The sequence below is a fragment of the Gopherus flavomarginatus genome, chromosome 4 (genome assembly GCF_025201925.1).
Source record: "Gopherus flavomarginatus isolate rGopFla2 chromosome 4, rGopFla2.mat.asm, whole genome shotgun sequence".
Taxonomy (NCBI): domain Eukaryota; kingdom Metazoa; phylum Chordata; order Testudines; family Testudinidae; genus Gopherus; species Gopherus flavomarginatus.
Window position 1 is genome coordinate 124,313,955 of NC_066620.1, and position 19,481 is coordinate 124,333,435.

General features: G+C 42.5%; 1 protein-coding gene and 1 pseudogene across 2 annotated transcripts in view; both read left to right on the forward strand.

Moving 5' to 3' along the window:
• The window catches only part of LOC127049196 (uncharacterized), a 372,635-nt gene that overhangs the window by 167,454 nt on the left and 185,700 nt on the right, over positions 1-19,481 (forward strand). The gene's annotated exons all lie outside the window — the stretch shown is intronic.
• Positions 12,905-13,294, forward strand: LOC127049315 (40S ribosomal protein S19-like; annotated as a pseudogene).

The following is a 19,481-nucleotide window of genomic DNA, read 5'->3' on the forward strand; positions in this document are numbered from 1 at the left end:
GAATACTATATGGTGGCCTGATTATTGGAATGTTTACTGTCTGACTTTACTAGGCTAAATCCACAGGGTTGTTGGAAAAACAAGGGGGAAGCAAGACAATGGCTCAACGTAAGCCACGTACAGTAAAGACTTCAGGTCTGTTAAGAGACGCTGTCCAACCAACTAGCTGTGAAGATTCTACTTTTCAGCTCCAGGCATGCCATAAAACTGGTTTTGCATTGCAGGGCCCAAAGATCAAAAGGATATCTGGCTGGGTAAAAAGTGACTCCCTCCTTAAAGGGATTGTTATGAGGCAGCTATTCAGACTGACACAAGCACCTGCTGCATGTATGAGGAATTTAGGCCTTCTGGGCTAACATTAGGGGATGGGAACACCATAGTTAAGTTAGATGTGTGTAAACTGTTTGTTGTTTTAAAATCCTTTATTCCTACTGTTAACGTTAAATGGCACATTGGTTTTAAGAAGGCTTTCTGGTCACTATTCCTTACTGGTCACAGGGGGGAAGAAGGAAAAAAATGCAAGATGCTGAACCCCAGTTGGACCTGCTGATAAATATGGTTGATGCACAAGGTATTGTAGCCTCTAGCCCAGCCTAAGAGTGGGACAATTGTGGAATTCCATCTGGGGATAGGTAAAGACACAAGGTCTGACACCTGAGGGGGTACACTCAGAGACTAGAAAGAGGACAGAGACAAAGCTAGCTCTGCAACTATGACAATGGGGTACAACACATTTCAGAGTAACTGATAAGTTATCTCCTATAATCAGTGTGTGTGTGTGTGTGTGTGTGCGCACATGTGTGCACGCATGCTACCTACATCTCACTTTGACTAACAAAGAAATACTCCTAATATTTTTCTACTGAAAGCCAATCAACCACTCTCTTTTATCATTTCTGAACATTTGTAGAGAGACTGTAAAAATGAAACATCCATTCCAATGAATCCCCAAAGAAAAGATCATGCTTCCTGCCATTTATATAAACAAATACAAAGTGGTTAATCTAGCTAGACTACACTCTTCACAAATTCGCAGTATGCTGCCTTTATATTTAAAAGGATTGCAAAGGATTTGATTATATTTTATAAATTGTAGAGCTGATTCTCACTTACATCCATTGTATTCCAATGTAGCTCCATGGAGTTAGTGTAATACTTGCTTACAGAAAGCAAAGCAAGTAATAACTCCAGCACACACCAGCCAGGCTAAAATGTCCTACTAATTTCACCAATCAGATTCAACAACATAATATTAAAAAGGTCAATACCTTAGCACCAAAATAAGGACACAAGACCACGCATTGGTGGAAGAACTGTCTACACGAATCATTACATTACTTCCGATTTACTCTGATATATGTGAGAGGTGAGTCAGGCCCAGTATGCCTATTGATTCTTACAATTTAATACTACAACTGAAGTAATGCCTAAAGTCCCATATAATACACCAGTTCAAGGAACATATTTTATCCGTAAGGGCCATTTGACCACTCTTGGCTCTGACTGTATTGACACCCACCTCCCTCTGCTTTCTCCACTCTGCTGATGACAGCCTCATGAACCCATTTGTCTCCTTCTCAAACAACTTTCTATGTCTCATTCCACCCTACCCCTCAAACATAGAATGTCTTTTTCTTGAACTAATCCACTTCATCCTAGTCTCTTTCAGAATCATTATCAAGCTTCCATTAGCTGTGACACTTACAGGAAATCATCTAATTAATAATGAATGCTTTTTAACTGATGGGGGGGAGGTATCAGATTTTGGTTTGAAGGAAGTGAAGAAGGTTATAGTAATGAAGGTTGGAGATGAAGAGCTGGGTAAGCATTTTGTCTGTATGAACAGAATGAAAAGGACAGAGCTTATGAGAAATTATGAAAGAAGAAATAGCAAATTTGAATGCATACTGCATAAGCTTGGCAAGCAAGAGAGGGTGGAGTTGAAGAGTTGAAGCCTAGTTTAACGGCTTGGGTGACAGTTAGGAAGTTTAGGGGATGTTCAGGTGCCATGAGCAGTACGCCAGTCAAAGACATTGAGGAGAAGAGCTAAACCGGAATAATGCATCATAAGGAAAATTAGGGACAAATAAGATCAGTTGTTATGGATGCATGTTTATACTTTTGGCAGCACGTAGAGTACAGGCAGTATGAGTGTAGCTACATGCCACAGTAAAAGGCAGGCTGAGACCACATTAGGCACTGCAGTGCATAGCTACGTGTCTCAGGGAAAGGGTCTGACCACAGGGAAAGGCTTTAGTGGGGGGGAAACAGAGGGGAAAGGCTCCAGAAGGAGCTACTGGAATCTTTCTCTACTGCATCTCCCTTCCACTATCATAACTACCATCCTCTTCCAGTCTGACCATCTGTATACCACACTTACCCCACTCCCACCGTGATCCTGTAAAAGACTGGAATGATTGATAAATACAATCTGGAATCTGACCTGCATTTCTTTCTCCTTGAACTTTTCTATTACTATAACTCTTTTTTGTCCATCTTTGTGATCTTTTTTGAGTTTAAGTTGTAAAGTGGACAATAAAAGATAATGATCTGAGCCCACATCAGTGCCTCTGTTGACTCTGGCATCCCTCAAAGCAGCTATGCACACATTGTCTTGTGATTTCCATGTGACCCTGTGAATTCTCTTGTGCTGGAAGAGACTGCCTCATACCTTTAGGGTGGTTGCACCACAGAGATTGAAGACTTGTTCACCATTATCAGTTTGAATGCTGTTCACTGCTGTTCCTATGACTCATTCAAAGTCAGCAGAGTTGTTGCCAATTTGTGCACTAAAGTCACCTATCATTAACTTGATGTCATGGTTAGGCACATCATCACTGTAACCTGCTGCTGCATTTGTTGATGGATATAGTTGGATTACTGTACACTTGACATGCCTTGTTTGCATCCTGGCTGATTTTATTCTGTCATTCATTGGCTCCCAAGGTGGCATGGTCTTCGCTATGATATTATTCAACATAATTCCTACAGCTCTACTGTATGTTCCTCTCCTGTGTGTAAGATTTTAGCACTCTCAGATGCTGTCTTGCTGCTTGTCTCACTGACTTCAAATATATTCAGATGGTATGTAACCTGTGCCAGATGCCCAGTACTATATAAAGTAGGTACATTCCACATACCTACTCTTGTTACATATTAGATTGTCAGAATTCATGGTCTTGAGATTTCAGCTTCCTTTTGGCTTTTGTTGAGATCTGTCATACATGGGTTTTGAGCCCCATCTGCACCTACCATTCCCAAGTTTGGCGTTAACTGAACTTTTTCACTTGCAGTAAGTTTTTACCTTAGTGGGTCACAAACTCAGCTGTAGAACTCTTCTTTTTTCTCTGGGCTTGGAACCAGCACTGTTGATAACCATGGCAGAATTATATTACTGGCCAAGCAAAATACATGAGATAAGCATACTGACCTTCAAAGCAATTGGAATCTTCTTAAGATATTTACATTAATCTTATTCCCCCTGCCCCCAATTCCCCTTTCTGTGCTGGAGAGGACAAAGACATAGGACTTATCTGACTTTTTGAAAAAGCAGAAGTCAGATTTTTTTTTTAAATCTAGATGACCCCTTCTTGCCCAGAAGAACCATTGTGAAAAGTGAAGTACAGTATACTCCCAGTTGTCAGAATAAGGATTTAGTTCAGATAATCAGGATTTCAGATAAACAAGTGGGCAGGAGCCATGAAGACATTCAGCAGCAGTGTGACCTCCCCTGCAGCTAGTGGATCACCACCATCCTCCTCTTTGAAGTCCTGACCAGGGCCGTCAGCTTTGTTATCCAAACCTCTGCATTATCCATATCTCTTCCTTGCCCCCAGCATCAGATACATGCTGTCAATGACAGGGAAGGGATTCAGATAATGCAGAGGTTCAAATAATAGTGTTTTGAATAAACAGAAGTATACTGTACTGGGTACTGGTAACTGCCATCATTACAGACTGACCCAGCACGCCCCTTGCAAGCAGGCATGGTGTTGTGGGTGAGCACTTACTTCATTTTTTCCCTCAGCCAGGATATCAACCAGTCCAGACAAACCATTAAATGCTGAAGAGCCCCACTTTTGGAAGGCCTCATTTATTAACAGAAAAGCCAACACAGAACATCAGTAGGATTTTCACCCAAATATCTGACCAGGTCATTCTTAGTCCATCTGTCCCTCACTTGAGTCCAGTGCTCACCTCTACCCGGACTGTACCTCAGGGGTTCTCTTGGCTCCATTGCCCCCTGTATAAGGCCTCTTACCCCTACCAGAGTAAAATCCTTCTACAGAGTCAGGGGACCCAGAAGGTCGGTCCACTGCAAATCTTCTCCAGGGACAGTGGATGATCCTTCCCAGAACAGGTTTCTAGACAGTGTCTGGAAGACACCTGCCTGAGACCAGGCTCCCTATGTGCCTGCTGACTGTAGTCCTCCCTATTGGAGGCTCCCCTCTCTAGGGGCACCCCTGGAGAGCTCACCCTCTAGGCTACCTGCTCAGCCCTCTGGCTCAGGCTTCTCCTAGGAACTCCTCTCCACAGAACCATCTTCTCTCCCTTTGGACTTCCCCTCTAACTGAGCTAGGGTAACCTTTATTAGGTCCAGGTGCTCATTTACTAATCAGACACCTGGTGCCCCATCACCTGCAGTGCAAGGGAAAGAACCCTGGTTAGTCATACATAGTGCCTGGATGGTGATTAACTAATTGGTTCCTGGCCAGAGGAGATGGAGCTAGGCCTTATAAGTAGACAGAGGGAACACAGCTGGTGGGAAATTGCAGAGATACATATCTTTGGTGGACAGGAGCCCTGGGATAGGATTTAACTGATAGGAAATGTAATTTTAGCACCCTCATGGTCAAGATGGAGTCTGCTCTGCACACAGCTCTGGCCAAGAGAAAACATGCACAGGAACACAGCAGGGAAAGTCCCTTCCACCCGAGGGGCACCTGTTCCAAACCCCCCCAAGTGAATGCACACACACCGGAAAGGTACAATGAATACAGGAAAGGGAAATATTTATTTACAGAGGAATGAAAGGAGAAAAACAATAGGGGGAATTATAGAGGTAGCTGTAAAACAGGATTGCATTCAACACAAGGCCCCACAGGCCCAGTGGTACCACAGTCTGAAAGGACAGACACCGAGCCTAGGGCTGCCATGTGTCTGGTTTTCGACCAGAATGCCTGGTCCAAAAGGGACCTCAGTGGCTTTGGTCAGCACCGCAGACTGAGCTCTTAAAAGTCCAATCAGCAGTGCTGCAGGTCTAAGGCAGGCTAATCCTTACCTGTCCTTGCACTGCGCTGCACCCTGGAAGCAGCCAGCAGGTCCAGCTCCTAGGCGGGTGGGGGGAGGCACAGGGCTCCACGCACTGCCCCCACCCCAACCACTGGCTTTGCGCCCTCATTGGCTGGGAACCACAGCCAATGGGAGCTGGGGTGGTGCTGCCTGTGGGAGAGAGCAGCACGCGGAGCCTCCTGGTCCCTTTGCTTAGAACTCAGACCTGCTGCTGGCTGCTTCCAGGGCACAGCACGGAGCCAGGACAGGGAGCTGCCCAGCTGTGCCACTGACTGGGAGCTGCCTAAAGTAAGTCCGCTAACTTCTAGCCCCAAACCCCTGTCCCAGCCCTGAGTCCCCACAAACCTGGACCCCCCTCCTGCACCCCCAACTCCTGATTACCGGCCCCACCCCAGAGTGCACACCCCCAGCCAGAACCTGTACTCCCTCCTGCACCGCATCCCGTGCCTCAATCCACAGCCCCCTCCCACATTCAGAACCCCTCAGCCCCACCCACCAGCCTGGAGTCCCCTCCTGCACCCAAAACCCCTCGTTCCCAGCCCCATCCCAAATGCTCACACCCCACCAAGAGCCCTCACTCCCTCCCACACCCCAACTCCCTTCCTCATCCTGGAGCCCCCTCCCACACCCTGACCCCTCATTTCTGGCTCCACCCCAGAGCCCGCAGCCCCAGTTAGAGCCCACCCCCTGTACTGCACCCCACCCCCCTGCCCAGTGAAAGTGAGTGAGGGTGAGGGAGAGCGAGGCACTGAGGTAGGGAGAATGTAGTGAGTGGAGAGTGGGGCCTTGGGGAAGGAGTGGGGCTAGGGTGTTCTATTTTGTGCGATTAGAAAGTTGGCAACCCAAACCAAGTAATGTGTCTTCATAAGAGTTCAGGAGTCCAGGGCAAAGCTCCAGTCCAGTGTTGAGTCTTGGGTGTCCCTCGTCATCGCTGGCACCAGTAAACTTTCCCCAACAAACCCCTCCCATGCCCTCTCTGCTAAGCCATACAGAGCAGCACCTCTCTACTTAACTAGCTAACAGCCTCCTTCCTTATTCCTAATGCAATGTCACAAGCCTCAGGAATCATGGCCCCATACAGCTCTGGGCAGCAGTGATACTGGGTCCAGCTACTGTTTGCCCTTCTTGGGAAATTCCTCCCTGGCACAGTGCTCCCCCTGGCTCCTGTCCTGTGATGTCCCTGATCGGCCACTCTGTTCCTCCCAAGCTTCAGGCAGGTTCTTGTCTCCTTCACTCTGTGAGGGCCCGCTGGCTGCAGCCCTTCAGTCCAGAGCTCCAGACACACACTCCTGTCACTCTCCCCTCTTTTTCTGCTTCCCCCTGTCTCCCCAACTGCACTGCCTTCTTCTGGAACAATCAGCACACCTTGCCCCCAGAAAAAAAGATTTAAAGGGACTGTGCTCTCTAAACCCCAAAGGGATTACAGAAACAATGAAGGAAGAACTCTACAGAAGCAAGTTAGGCTCCGCAGAGAAAGCCCTGAGGTAGCGCCAACAACGGAACTATGGTGAAGCCTGAGAGGAGAAGAAGAGCTGTTAGTTTGAAGACTTGTTTGGACTTTTATTTGGACTTATTCATCTTACCCCAGAAGGGGTTTAAACTTCTGTAGGACTTGGCCAGTGGGCTAAGCCACAGAAAACCTGGAAGGAGAGTCAGGAGAAAATGCAGGCAGAGAATAGCCATTGCAGGTCCAAGGAAGAGACCAGCGAAGGCCTCCAGAGACAAGGGCCCAGTGGAAAGCCTCATGGACACCCTACAACGGGCAGTTAATTACCCGCAAATTTGGCCTTTACAAGTCAGTCATGGGTAGATTGAACCCTAACTCCCCAGACAGGACAGCCTCACTGTGACAGGAACACAGTAATTTTTTGTAAAAAAATATATATATATATATTGATATACCATATGCAACATAGGATCCTGCCAGGAAGATGAAAGACATCTATTATAAAATACCCCCAAACTTTTAGCAACCAAACAAATTCTAGGTAGCACACCTCAGGCCTGGTATCCAAACCAAATGTCACTCAATTAAAAATAAAATTGTACACTGACCAAGGAAGAGAAATAGTGATTGTCTTCCTAGTCATACTCTATTAAACACGCCAGCAAGAAAGATTCAGCTACAAAAATAAAGAGAGAAAGAGTTGAAGAACAAAAAAAGTCCAATCAGAGTCCAATCCAAGGCCCTATGTATGTATGCATCCTTCAGAGACAAAAGCAAGAGGCTTTATTTTACCTTCACTGCTTTTCTGTTTGCAAATGTATATTTCAATAATAGTGATCAAAGCTATTAATGCAGAGGTTTTAGAACAGAGGTCAGCAACCTTCAGCACACGGCCCATCAGGATAATCCACTGGCGGGCCGTGATACATTTTGTTTACGTTGACTGTCTGCAGGCATGGCCCCTGCAGCTCCCAGTAGCTGCAGTTTGCTGTTGCTGGCCAATGGGAGCTGCAGGAAATGGAAAGGGCCACAGAGACGTGCTGGCCGCCAATTCCCACAGCTTCCATTGGCCGGGAACAGTGAACTGCGATCACTGGGAGCTGCAGGGGGCTGTGCCAGTGGATGGTCAATGTAAACAAAATGTCTCGTGGCCCACCAGTGGATTACCCTGATAGGCCGTGTGCTGAAGGTTGCTGACCCCTGTTTTAGAATTACATTCTAATCACAACTTTTTGAATTATTATTAAATATTTATACAGTGGTAGCACCCAAAAGCCTCAATCAAGATTGGGGCCCCCTCTATGCTGGGTTCCCCTGCCACAAGAGACTGACAGCCTAAATGCAGAACAGCCTAGATGTTTTCTTAACTCATCCAGCTTGGCCCAAACTGGGGAAACTCTGGATATGGAAACTGAAATGAAGACTATTGCCTATGGACTTCCATGGGGTTATTTTCACTGAATAAATAGACTTTTGAATGCTGTTAATTTTGCATTGGAGAATTACTCTGCTGTTTAAAAATATGTATCAGTAATATACAATATAACTTGAAATATCAGAAATAGAAATATAATGCATAGACGTTAGAGAAAAAAGATGTATACATTATCTCCCTGTAGTCTATTCTCCTGCCTATCTAGGCTTGTTATCTACAGCGTACTTCTAGGCAGTGCCTACTTCAGGCACACAGGACTTGATCCAAAGCCCCTTGCAGTCAATTGGATGACTCTCATTGAAGTCTGTAATGTTTAGATCTGGCCCTCAATACACTAGAAAGCAAATCAGAATATCCATCATTCTCATAAGTGTCTTAAGTGATCTTGCCCCAACTAATTTTGATTTTTTTTCTTTTAAACTTTTTCAATCTTTTTTCTTATAACAAACCAAACAAATTCTGAGTGCTGACATATAAAACAAGTACAAAAGTACTATACGTTCCCAGTGTAGCAAAATTGCACATTTTGCAAAAAATGAAGTTCTGTGTAGCCATTCCTGTTGGTATGGTGATAGCTTTCATTTTCTGGGAGTATGATGCAATATGTAAGCATATGCTTTAAGATCAAGTGAAATCTCCAGGATCACGTTAATTCCAGTTTTAGTTCTATGCCAAAGTTTGAAACAATAGGGAATGACTAAAACATACTCACAAGTGTGGCTTTTTTGCCCTCACACCTCTAGCATCGATCATTGGAGGTAGTTTTAATTTGGTAAAGTCTTTGGGGTGACCAGTGCATCCTAACAATTGTTTTTTTTTTATTGAATGAGATATAATTGGATGTCTGAGGTCACTTCCTTAATCTCTCATATTGCTCTGTTCCTCTGTGGGGATGAGAAATTTATTGTCAATCCATTGTTCCATTTTTACGCATTATATCTGTATTAACTCTTTCCCGGGCCATCAGGCACTTAAAAGGTGCAGCTTCCGCTCTGAGAAAATATGTTCTTGATGTCCTTTGGATGTGCATTCTTCAGCTAATATACAGACTGGAGAATTACTATCGATTCATGAGTATTATTAGTCAAAATTGAATTTATAAAGCAAATGAGAAATTACTCAGAGCAAAATAAGGACGGTTAGATGATAGTTTTCACCAAATTAAAAAAAAAATCAACATGAGATGTTACAATTTATCAAGAGATAATAATTCAGATGAATTAACTCAAGATCTTACTACATCTTATTCTTATTGAATCAGACTTATAAGCCAATAGCAGTTCAGCCAAACAATTCTAAAAGTTAGAACTTAGAAATTTAGACAAGTTACTTAATATATAACAATATAATTTCAGCTCAGAATTACCTTGACCATGTTGTCTCTTCTCAACATTCAGCCAGAAAATGAGATATCTCCTTTATGAATTCTTCAAACTTTGTCCCTGGAATATGTGGATAACTTTGTGCAAAACATCTTGTGCCATATACAGCTAGTTGGACATTTTCCATCAAGTTTTTCCATCAGAAAATGTTAAGTTATCAAAATCTAAACCTTCCATGGTACATATAAATTATAACTAAATTTCAGCGGAAACCTGCCTGGTTTTCTGCCAGCTCACCTGCCTGTCTGGCACATCATCAGCCCATCTGGGGAGAATATTAAGAGCTAGGGCTGCCCAGCTGCTAGGCAGCCTGACGAGTGGGGAACTTGCACCTTCTTGACAGCCTCCCAGCTAAGGCTGGAGGATGCTGGTGAGACTGGTGAGCTGCCAAGGAGCTGGGGCTATGCGGGCTCCTGGCTCCCCAACAGTCATAAGAACATAAGAATGGTCATACTGGGTCAGACCAAAGTTCCATCCAGCCCAGTATCCAGTTTTCTAACAGTGGCAAATACCAGGTGCCCCAGAGGGAGTGAACCTAACAAGTAATGATCAAGTGATCTCTCTCCTGCCATCCGTCTCCACTCTCTGACAAACAGAGGCTAGGGACCCCATTCCTTACCCATCCTGGCTAATAGCCATTAATGGACTTAACCTCCATGAATTTATCTAGTTCTCTTTTAAACTCTGTTATAGTCCTAGCCTTCACAACCTCCTCAGGCAAGGAGTTCCACAGGTTGACTGTGCACTGTGTGAAGAAAAACTTCCTTTTATTTGTTTTAAACCTGATGCCCATTAATTTCATTTGGTGGCCCCTACTTCTTATATTATGGGAAAAAGTAAATAACTTTTCCTTATTCACTTTCTCAACATCACTCATGATTTTATATACCTCTATCATATCCCCACTTAGTCTCCTCTTTTCCAAGCTGAAAAGTCCTCGCCTCTTTAATCTCTCCTCATATTGGACCCGTTCCTGGGAACAATGGCTTCCAAGGCCCCAGGCTCCTCAAGTTAGTAGTTCACTATAGTGCAAAATTAAGTAGTTTGACTCATTTGTTCAGTCCATCACCAGTGTGATGTAATAGATAATGAAATAATACAAAATAGCTGTAGACACTTCTGAATCAGTACTTGGTTCTCCCTTACACTTCAGATGTTTTTTAGCAGGATCACTTTGTAAGTTAAGTTGTCTCTGGTTAATTGTCAGCTTTTAAATTTAAATCAGCTTCTGTACCAGATGACTGGAGGATAGCTAATGTGACACCAGTTTTTAAAAAGGGATCCAAAGGTGATCTCAGCAGTCACAGTCCTGTAAGTCTGACTTCAATACTGGGCAAACTGGTTGAAACTATAATAAAGAACAATATTGTCATACATATAGATGAACATAATTTGTTGAGGAAGAGTCAACATGGTTTTAGTAAAAGGAAAGCATGCCTCACCAATCTACTAGAATTCTTTGAGGGGGTCAACAAGCATGTGGACCATACCAGTGGATATAGTGTACTTAGATTTTCAGAAAACCTTTGACAAGGTCCCTTACCAAAGGCTTTTACGCCAAGTAAGCTGCCACAAGTTAAGAAGGAAGGTGCTCTCATGGATTGGTAACTGTGTAAAAGATAGGAAACAAAGGGTAGGTATAATGGTCAGTTTTCAAAACGGAGAGAGGTAAATAGTGGTGTCCCCCAGGGCTCTGTTCTGGGAGTCCTAATCAACATATTCATAAATGATCTGGAAAAAGGTGTAAACAGTGAGGTGGCAAAATTTGCAGATGATACAAAATTACTAAACATAGTCAAGACCCAGGCAGACTGCAAAGAGCTATAAAAGGATCTCTCAAAACTGGGGACTGGGCAACAAAATGGTAGATGAAATTTAATGTTGATAAATGCAAAGTAATACACATTGGAAAGCATGATCCCAACTATACATATAAAATGATGGGGTCTAAATTAGCTGTTACCACTCAAGAAAGAGATTTTGGAGTCATTGTGGATAGATCTCTGAAATCATCCACTCAGTGTGCAACAGCAGTCAAAAAAGCAAAAAGAATGTTGGGAATAAATAAGAAAGGGATAGATAATAGGACATAAATACCATGTTGCCTCTATATAAATCCATGGTATCCCCGCATCTTGACTACTGTGTGCAGATGTGGTTGCCCCATCTCAAAAAAGATTGAAATTGGAAGAGGTTCAGAAAAGAGTAACAAAAATGATGGGGTATGGAACTGCTTCCGTATGAGGAGAGAGTAATAAGACTGGGACTTTTCATCTTGGAAAAGCAACGGCTAAGGGGAGATATGATTGAGGTCTATAAAATCATGACTGGCTTAGAGAAAGTAGATGAAGAAGTGTTGTTTACTATTTCTCATAACACAAGACCTAGGGGGTCACCAAATGAAATTAATAGGCAGTAGGTTTAAAACAAATAAAAGGAAGTATTTTTTCACACAATGGACAGTCAACCTGTGGAACTCCTTGCCAGAGGATGTTGTGAAGGCCAAGACCATAACAGGGTTCAAAAAAGAACTAGATCAATTCATGGAGGATAGGTCCATCAATGGCTATTAGCTAGGATGGGCGGGAATGGTGTTCCCAGCCTTTGTTTGCCAGAAGCTGGGAATGAGCCACTGGAGATGGATCACTTGATGATAACCTGCTCTTTTCATTCCCTCTGGGGCACCTGGCACTGACCACTGTCGGAAGACAGGATAATGGACTAAAGGGACCTTTGGTCTGACCCAGTAGAGCTGTTATTATTGTCGCTGTGCAACTGCAAATCAGACATCTTAATTTATGAATTAATCCTACTTTAAAAAAAAATAGCAGTGGGAATATCTTGTTGTTTCTGAAATGAAATATGCTTCTTAAAGTTCCAGGAAGCCTGGAAGCCCTGAGAACTGCTTTATGTTGGCTTCTCAAAATAATTGAAGGTAGCTTTTTCTTCAATATAAAACAAATACCTTTTTGAATCCTTGTTAATGACTAGTTAGACACATATTTCTTCACACTTCTTTTTAAAATACAGGGCATTGTTGGAACTATTTTCAATATTCAGTGGTGAGTTTGACTTGGAAATGAATCTTCCTCAAGCTAAAGGGGTCTAATTACATAAGCTATTTATTAATTATTTAGATACATTGATAATTAAAAGCTGTTTCTTAAATGTTAATTTACACCCTTACATCCTTTTGTTTACTCACTAATTCAATTATTCCTTCTCAGTAAGATCTTGATCTACTGCATTTCCATTGAGAATGTATAGCCCTAAGGCATATAATGCAAACAAAAAACATGAGAATTTCACAACTTAGCAAGAGACCCATCAATGTGGAGGCCTGAGCAAATGCCTGGTGTCACAGTGAAAGACATAAAGCAGCAGGAGTTCATTGGGGCCCTGTCTGCCTTCCTCAGAAAGTCAGGTAAACTGAAGGTACTCAAGTGGGTGGATGTGGTCAAACTAACCAAACACAAAGAGCTGGCCTTTTATGACGAGAACAGGTTCTGTACCAGAGTAGCTTACACAGCCAGCCACCTGTACCTCCGCGGTGGTGCCAACGCAGAGTATGTGACCAAGATCTACAAAGGCTGCCATTGCAATGGTGTGATGCCTAGCCATTTCACCGGGGCTCTGAGGGGCTCAAAATAGTGGAGGAGGATCAGGATGGCAGTCACACACTCACCCCTCAGGGACAGAATTGCTAGCCAGTTGGCAGCTGCAAAGAAGAAACATTAAAATGAATGTCAGATAATAAAAAAATAACCATTAAAAAAAAGGGTTAGTGGTTAAGCCTATCATAGAATATCAGGGTTGGAAGGGACCTCAGGAGGTCATCTAGTCCAATCCCCTACTCAAAGCAGGACCAATCCCCAGCCTAGCTAATAACATGTTCTAGTTACTCAGCCTATAGCTCCTTTGTGTGAAATATTGAAACAGCATCTGCTGTTTTTCAATTTTGAAAGGTTTACTCCTTAATTATGCCAAAGATTCTGGGCTATGTTTGGCTGTATAGAAGATTATTACTGTAATTTCCATGTCCTCCGTGTTGTGGACAGAATTGCCTTTAGCAGTATCACAGTGAATACTGCTTGCTTATTACTTGGCACTGTGTTCCCCCCGAGTCCAACATACAGGCTGGGAGGGCGCTATAATCTTCAGTGTACAGGAGGAAAGAAAGCATACCAAGAGGTCAGGGGAGACCAGGCTGTGGGGGGGGAAAAGAGTAGCAGGCTAGAAATACTGTTACCAAAAGATTTGAATCCACCTGCCTTTTTAATTTAAAACCCTTTATTTTCAATTTACCTGTTCCAGTATTAAAGGTTGTGGGCCATCCCATGGATTTTCCAGAGAAGAAAACCAAGGCCAGCTAACTTTCCCGCTGAAGGACATGGATATAGCCCTCCGATCAAAACTAGGCAGCAAGCAGTAAATTCTTCAAAACAAAAATAACATTTATTTAGAAGTGAAAGATTACAATAAAGGAGGAAAGATAGAGGTAAAATAAAAATAATAAAACAAAACAGTCAAGGTTACAGATACAGTGTAAAGGAAACAGCACAAAAATAAAAACACAATACTATAATTACAGTGTAAGTAACTATCACATATAACAATATGATTACTCACTTAACACTCTTTGCTTTATAAGAATGTATCAATTACATACATATAACAGTATATCAATTAACATTTAATACTTACTATTTAACACTAAGCATCTAACAAGAGATGATCAGGCAATTATCAGATGAGTAGGGGAGGATTTCACATTGAACTCAGGCATCCAGCTTTATTTACACTTCAAACCCAAACACTCTAGGAAGTTAAATAGAAAAATATTTTGACTTACAGAGGCTTCTTAGGGCATGGCTACACTTGCAGATGTAGAGCACTGTGAGTTAAACCCACCTTCGTACAGCGCAGTAGGGAAAGAGCTGCAGTCTGTCCACACTGACAGCTTCAAGCGCACTGGCGGGGCCACATTTGCAGCATTTGCAGCGGCATTGAGAGCAGTGCATTATGGGCAACTATCCCAGCATGCAAGTGACTGCAACATGCTTTTCATATTTGGTGGGGTGAGGTAGAGTGTGACAGGGAGTGTGTTGTGTGTATGTGGGGGGAGAGATAGTGGGTTTTGGGGTTCTGAGAGTGTGTCAGCATGCTGTCTTGTAAGTTCAGATCCCCTCTTCTTCCCCCCGCCTCTCTCTCACTCACTCAAAGCAAACTGTATATGTTTGCTTTTCTTGGAGCTGATAAGCAGCCCGCTTCTCTGAAACAGAGCTTTGAAAGGGCATTTCTGCATTCCTGCAGCTGATTTCACAACAATGACAAGAGTGGCCACTTGACTTAAGGGGATTATGGGACATTTCCAGAGGCTGATCCCAGCACAGTAATGCGATACCTCATTCACGCTGGTGCTGCGGCGCTCCAGCAGGGGCGCAGCAAACGTCATTCGACTTGCCAAAGTAGAGTACCAGCAGCGCTGTAGCTGTGGAGTCAGAGCGCTCTACGTGCCTTGCCAGTGTGGATGGAGAGTGAGCTAGGGCGCCAGGGGCTCCTTATTGCACTATAACTTGCAAGTGTAGCCAAGGCCTTAGTAATCCCTCTGAATCGTCTAAACTGGTCCTTCTGGTCTGTCAGAAGCTCAGGTGTGGCACTTAGGGAGCATGGGTTTGAAAGTGGTGATGATTGCTGGCTTCTGAGGTAAAAGCTGCTGAATGTTGCCCTCCTCAGGTGGCGGATATGGACACTCATTGGTTGCTGGTACTGGGCTGTGGCGTATGCCTCCTGCTGGCCAGGTGCCAGAAACGGCTGTTGCCAAGGGACCCTGGGTGGGCTGTCGCTGCTATAACAGCTATCTTCTGGGCAACCTCTCATTTGCTGCGTTCCTTTTGATGATGATGCTGTTCCACAAGTGCCTCCTTTCTTCCAAATGTCTTGCAGCATTCTGTTCTCTTGCTGGTCCCTATCCATTACAAGGTTTTAGCTTGTCAGCTGCTGCCTTTATATATGATTCTGCAGCTCATTACATAATTTATTCTTGTAATTCAACCAATCACCTTGCAGCTGAGATATGACATCATCAACTTTTTACAGAATCCTTGTATTTTTCAAAAGCTATCTGCCACCTCTCCTTTCAGGCCCCGCTCAGCTACTTAGCAACCAGCACTAGGAAACTCCTGTGACAGCAGTTCCCAGGTCATTTCAACCCATGAAGTGGGACTTGTCCTCTTGACCTGAGGAAATAACTTGTGTTTTTTTGTGTGTGTTTTCTCAAGCCTAAAAAGTATATGACCCTTTTAAAAAAAAAACAGAAACAAGTCACAGCCCACCTTAAAGCCCATAAGGCAATGATTTCCCAGTTAGGTAAAACACACTTGTCCATTACTTCATTTAATTAGTATTTTCCTGTGTGCATATAGATATTTATTTTACATACTTTAAAATCTTCTAACACATACACTTAATGAAATTTCTCTAATCACTAAAAAATCTTGGAGACATATTTATCCCTGGCTTTACATTAGTGATGGGATTGATTCATCATACGCAGGGCATTCTGCTAGAGATGAGCACTGCTTTGTCATGTTGAAAGCTGGGGAATACAGGACAATGAATTGCAAAGCAGAAGGATGGCTAACGGGCCCAACATTGCTCTTGTGTTATGACTCATATCTGGACTGCTAGGGGCTGAATCAGGGCCAACTGTATAATTGTTGGTGGAAACCATTAAACTAATCATGCCTCAGGTATTTGCAACTTTTGCTTCCATAAATGTGAGTAAAGGAACTCTCTGTTACTTTAAGCATATGAGTGTTTATGTTATTCAGAGCCTGAAGAACACAGTCCTTGGCGTGCCTACAGTGCTTGGCTCTGAGTTTGTGGTATGGAGCATGCTACTAGAGGTGACTGATGTACCACAGCACTCAGCGACATCCTGGAATGGGATTAGTTACAGTATATTTGTGTGTGTGTGTGTGTGTGTGTGCCTGAATATTCCCTTGGGCATGAAGTCTGTGAACTCCAGGTTTGTAGACCCCCCGCGCCTCATCTCCCAATAGCTTGACAGGTTCTTTCTTGATCTAAATGTTTCTCAAGAGATCAAGGTCCTCTCCAGTTACATCCATTTTCTGTCTTGGAGGCTGACTAAATGGCCATTCCATGTTTTCTACCTTAACTGTAAATGGAAAACAAGCACTTTTACCACATGAACATCTAGTTGCAAAAAGAATTTCATAGTTCACAACATCTGGAAATTTATTCTGAATTACCCTGTGTACAAACTCTTAACAATTGCAATTTTCACCTTGGGACTTGAATACTAATTGTAACACTATAGTTAAACCCTCTTTTGCTGAAAAACAGCACACTAGTGCCCACTTTGGTGGCTTCTGCTTAAAAGACATCCTGTCAAAATCAATGGCCCTTAAAATTAAGCAGTGTGGTATGACAGGCGGTGTATTGGACTGGGTAGTAGCTAACTGGGCATCTTTTGAAGAACACAACAAAACCCTTGTGCTTTCAACATGACAAAGCAGTGCTCATCTCTAGCAGAATGCCCTGCGTATGATGAATCAATCCCATCACTAATGTAAAGCCAGGGATAAATATATCTCCAAGATTTTTTAGTGATTAGAGAAATTTCATTAAATGTATGTGTTAGAAGATTTTAAAGTATGTAAAATAAATATCTATATACACACAGGAAAATACTAATTAAATGAAGTAATGGACAAGTGTGTTTTACCTAACTGGGAAATCATTGCCTTATGGGCTTTAAGGTGGGTTATGACTTGTTTCTGTTTTTTTTTTAAAAGGGTCATATACTTTTTAGGCTTGAGAAAACACACACAAAAAACACAAGTTATTTCCTCAGGTCAAGAGGACAAGTCCCACTTCATGGGTTGAAATGACCTGGGAACTGCTGTCACAGGAGTTTCCTAGTGCATACAAACTGGTTGCTAAGTAGCTGAGAGGGGCCTGAAAGGAGAGGTGGCAGATAGCTTTTGAAAAATACAAGGATTCTGTAAAGAGGGGCAGGGAGGAACATTGGTTTTTAAATTGAAATCACAAGACAAAATAACATTTCTGTTCCCCTTTCAGCTGCTTCTCTCAAATTATTTAATTGCAAAAATACCTAAAGATTGCTGGAATTGTGACATCATAGAATGTGACATTTGTGGAGGGGGAAGAAACGAAGGTGGCGTTTTGTGACTGTTCCTGTTCCTGCTGTGCCTCCTGTTGTTCTGTCTACCAATAGCTCCTCTGCTCAGCCTCCCCAAAGTTACGCTAGACACATGGTTGGGCCACAAAATTGTACATTTCCTGCCAGTTGCTCCTCTGTTATGTTACATTGCTACTAGGGCTGTCAATTAATCACAGTTAACTCAAAAAATTCACTCAAAACAAATTAACTGTGATTAATCTCAATTTTAATTGCAGTGTTAAAAAAAAATATCAATTTAAAATTACTATAAATATTTTTGAATGTTTTTCTATATTTTCAAATGTACTGATTTTAATTACAACACAATCAAAATACATAGTTTACATATTACATGTAAGTATATAGTTTACAGCTCAGTTTACATTATTATTTTTTATTACAAATGTAATCAAATATAAATGTAAATAAACTTGTTTGTTGTAGTGATTGGCTGAACAAGAAGTAGAAATGAGTGGACTTGTAAGCGCTAACATTTTACATTGTTTTATTTTTGAATGCAGTTATGTAAAACACAAAATTTATATTTGTAACCTGCACTTTCATGATAAAGAGATTGCACCACAGTACTTGTATGAGGCAAATACGATTTCTTTTGTTTATCTTTGTTTCAGTGCAAATATTTGTAATAAAAAATAATAATATAAAGTGATTATCATACACTTCATATTCTGTGTTGTAACTGAAATGAATATATTTGAAAATATAGAAAACATCTAAAAATATTTAAATAAATGGTACTCTATTATTGTTTAACAGTGCAATTAAAACTGTAATTAATCAGAATTTTCTTAATCTTTAGATTAATCATGATTATTTTTTAATAGTTTGACAGCCCTAATTGCTACTGACATTTGCAAGTGACATTTGCCGAGTCGGGCTACCACTATTTCTTCAAGTGATAAAAAAAGTAATTTGTTTCATTAGCCCTATTATTATTTATGTGGGGTGAAATGTGTTCTGTGTGCTTTAGAGATGAACAGGGAGACAAGGTCACTGCCCAGAGAGCCTGGGGTCTTCCAAGGGACATAACAGTATGTCTACACTATGGGATTATTCTGATTTTACATAAACCAGTTTTGTAAAACAGATTGTATAAAGGCGAGTGCACGCGGCCACACTAAGCACATTAATTCGGTGGTGTGCGTCCATGGTCCAAGGCTAGTGTCGCTTTCTGGAGCGTTGCACTGTGAGTAGCTATCCCGTAGCTATCCCATAGTTCCCACAGTCTCCCGCACCCATTGGAATTCTGAGTTGAGACCCCAATGCATGATGGTGCAAAATCATTGTCGCGGGTGATTCTGGGTAAATGTCGTCACTCATTCCTTCCTCTGTGAAAGCAATGGCAGACAATCATTTCGCACTCTTTTTCCCTGGATTGCCCTGGCAGACGCCATAGCACGGCAACCATGGAGCCCATTCAGTTTTTTTTTTTTACTGTTACCGTATGTCTACTGGATGTTGCTAACAGACACGGTACTGCAGCGCTACACAGCAGCATTCATTTGCCTTTGCAAGATAGCAGAGACGGTTATCAGTTGTTCTGTACCACCTGCCATGCCATTGTAAATTGGCAATGAGATGACAGTTATCAGTCGTTCTGTACCATCTGCTGCTGTCATGGGTGCCCCTGGCTGAGGTCGGCCGGGGGCGCAAAGACAAAAATGAGAATGACTCCCTGAGTCAATCCCTCCTTTA